At 37.7% G+C, this 2777-nt stretch overlaps 1 pseudogene; it reads right to left on the reverse strand.

The window, feature by feature from the left end:
* Positions 1 to 467: 467 nt before the first annotated feature.
* Positions 468 to 1165, reverse strand: LOC129622697 (bcl-2-like protein 1; annotated as a pseudogene).
* Between the last annotated feature and the right edge of the window lie 1612 nt (positions 1166 to 2777).

Consider the following 2777-nt stretch of genomic DNA (forward strand, 5'->3'; position numbering starts at 1 on the left):
TCGGACATAACTGAGTGACTTCACTTTCACTTTAGTTCCTGTATTTCATCTTGAATTTCTTCATCTATCTGCGCCTGAGTGGCCCACATAGTATGAGCATCTTTGGTCCAATTTTGAATAAAGTTTTGTGTTTGAATTGAGGTTTGTTAAAGCGATGCCTGCAACAGCGGCAGCAGTATAAATGGCTATTAATCTCAAAATGCCAAGAATTAACCATCCAATGAACCGTTTAGATCGTCGGAGTAATTTAGTGAGTAGTTGGGAGGCAAGTCCTGCCATGGGACCCTCTTTCTAGGGATTCATATTTCAAAGAAACAGAGGAATTAAGACAAGTATAAAATTTGTGATCTGTACAAGTCACAAAACATAGAGTCTTATTAAATTGTAAGTTCTCTATAGCTATAACAAAAGGAAGAGGAACATAAGCTTGTATAAAATTTGAATGACTATAACGAAAGGAGTAGTTATTATGAGTTGAAAAGCAAGCCCAGCGGAATCATACCAGCCACAGTCATGTCCGTCAGGGACCGGCGGTTGAAGCACTCTCGGCCCTTTTGGCTCTCGGTTGTTGTATTGTTTTCGTAGAGTTCCACAAAAGTGTCCCAGTCGCCATTCTCCTGGATCCAAGGCTCTAGGTGGTCATTTAGGTAAGTGGCCATCCAAGTCGTGACCTGACTCACCAATACCTGCATCTCCTTGTCTATGCTTTTCATGCATAGCGCCCCACGAAGGAGAAAAAGGCCACATTGCGACCCCAGTTCACCCCGTTCCAGAAGAGTTCATTTATTACCTGTTCAAAGCTCTAATATGCTGTCCCTGGGGTGATGCGGAGCTGGGACATCAGGTCGCTGAATGTCTGTTGGTACTTCAGTTTAAACTCATTGCTTGCCTCCCTCAGGGCTTGCTTTACTGTTGTCATGGGGATCATTTTCTGGGCATCCAAGCTTCTGCTGTGGCCAGTGGCTCCATTCACTGCGGGGCTATCTGCCAGGTGCCAGGATGGGTTGCCACTGATGGCATTGGGGATTTCCATATCTGATTCTGTCCCTTCTGGGGTCTCAGTTCTGTTCTCTTCCATATCACTAAACTGACTCCAGCTGTATCCTTTCTGGGAAAGCTTGTAAGGGAGAAAGTCAACCACTAGTTCCCGGTTGCTCTGAGACATTTTTATAATAAGGATGGGTTCCACCAGTCTATTGTCTAAAATACCTGTAGTAAAAAAGGGGGTTAGGTATATAGGTCCAATAAGTATGGTTAATTAATTCAGCTTGAGCAGGGGAAGCAAAAGCAAGCAATGCAAGCATAGCAACAAAATTATTTTCTGGATTCCGACACTTTTGTGGAACTCGACGAAAACAGTACAGCAACGGAGAGCCAAAAGGGCCAAGAGCGCTTTAATTCCAGATTCAGAGGATTCCCTGTTGAAAAACCAGATTTTTAACTTGATTAGTAAGGTTTTTGTTTATCTCTAGGTAAGGAGATGATAAGGTCGATGACACTGAGGGTGGTGTTTCTTGGAGATTTTTAGAGTCACCATGGTTTGTATTGGAATTTTTTCTTCCCAGGAATTTTGTTGTTTCTTTTTTATTTTTAATGCTGGAGGCTCTCCTGGGGTGGATCTTCTGAAGAGGGAGCCAGCTGATTTTCGTTGGATTTATCTGGAGAAATACAAGCATACCCTTTTCCCTGTAAGATTAATTTCCCAGATTTCCATTGTTTAGTTAGCCCGTCTTGATACCAAATGGGCAGAGGAAGGGAAGTGTCTTTCAATTCCTAGAAATCTTTTTTCTGCTTATGTCAAGATAACTCCTTAAGGTAAGTTTAAAAATTTTTTTAAATAAATAAAGCTGTATTAGCAATAGTTATAGGATTAAAGAATATCTTGCATTGGAATCTAGTAAAGTCTGCTTTTGATAGGGAAGATAGAATTGTTCCTGTGTATTCCTCCTTTTTTTATTTTTTTATTTGTAGTTTCAGTGTGTGAAATGGGGGAAGTGTGGTTCCTAATAATAGATTGTAATTCAAGAAAAAGTTGTTGAATAATAGATTGATTAGAATTTATGGTAGAAGTTTCTATATTATTTAATATAAAAACTGAATATGAGGAATCAGAAATTATATTAATAGGGTAAGGATGTAGGTGAATAACCTGAATAAGAGCATATAATTTGTTTTGTTGAGCAGAATGAAATTTAGTATAAAAGACTTTACATCTTTTAAGAGATCAAAATGAGGCTTTAGTGTTTTTAGTCCCATCTATATAGAAAACATGAGCTTGAGGTATAGGTTGTGATGTAACAATGCGAGAGATAATAAATTCAATATATTTGAAGAAATTCCAAAGTTTATTAGAAGGGTAATGAAATGAAATTCTCTAAAATAGTCTAAGAAGGCTATTTGGAAATTGGTAGAAGTTTGTAATGTATTTTTAAATTGAGCTTCATCAATAGGCAATAAAATTTGATGAGGATCGGAGCCAATTAAAGTCTTAGTTTTATTTTTCTTATTGAATAATTATTAGAGCAATCAAATCAAGATAGGGCATAAGTGACTTTATCTCTCTAAAATGGGTATATATCCATTTTATTGGGTGTTCTTTTTGGGCAAGAAGTCTTGTGGGAGAATGGAGAGAGGGGAGTATTAACAACTCTAAAGGCAATTTAAGTCTAATATGAGTAAGAAATTGTTTTTGTAACTTATTTTGTATTAAACAGAGTTCTTTTTGTGTCTCTTGTGAAAGTGAAGGAGGGCTATTTAAATCAAGCTCTTCTTTCAAA

This window comes from Bubalus kerabau, chromosome 11 (genome assembly GCF_029407905.1).
Source record: "Bubalus kerabau isolate K-KA32 ecotype Philippines breed swamp buffalo chromosome 11, PCC_UOA_SB_1v2, whole genome shotgun sequence".
Lineage (NCBI taxonomy): Eukaryota > Metazoa > Chordata > Mammalia > Artiodactyla > Bovidae > Bubalus > Bubalus kerabau.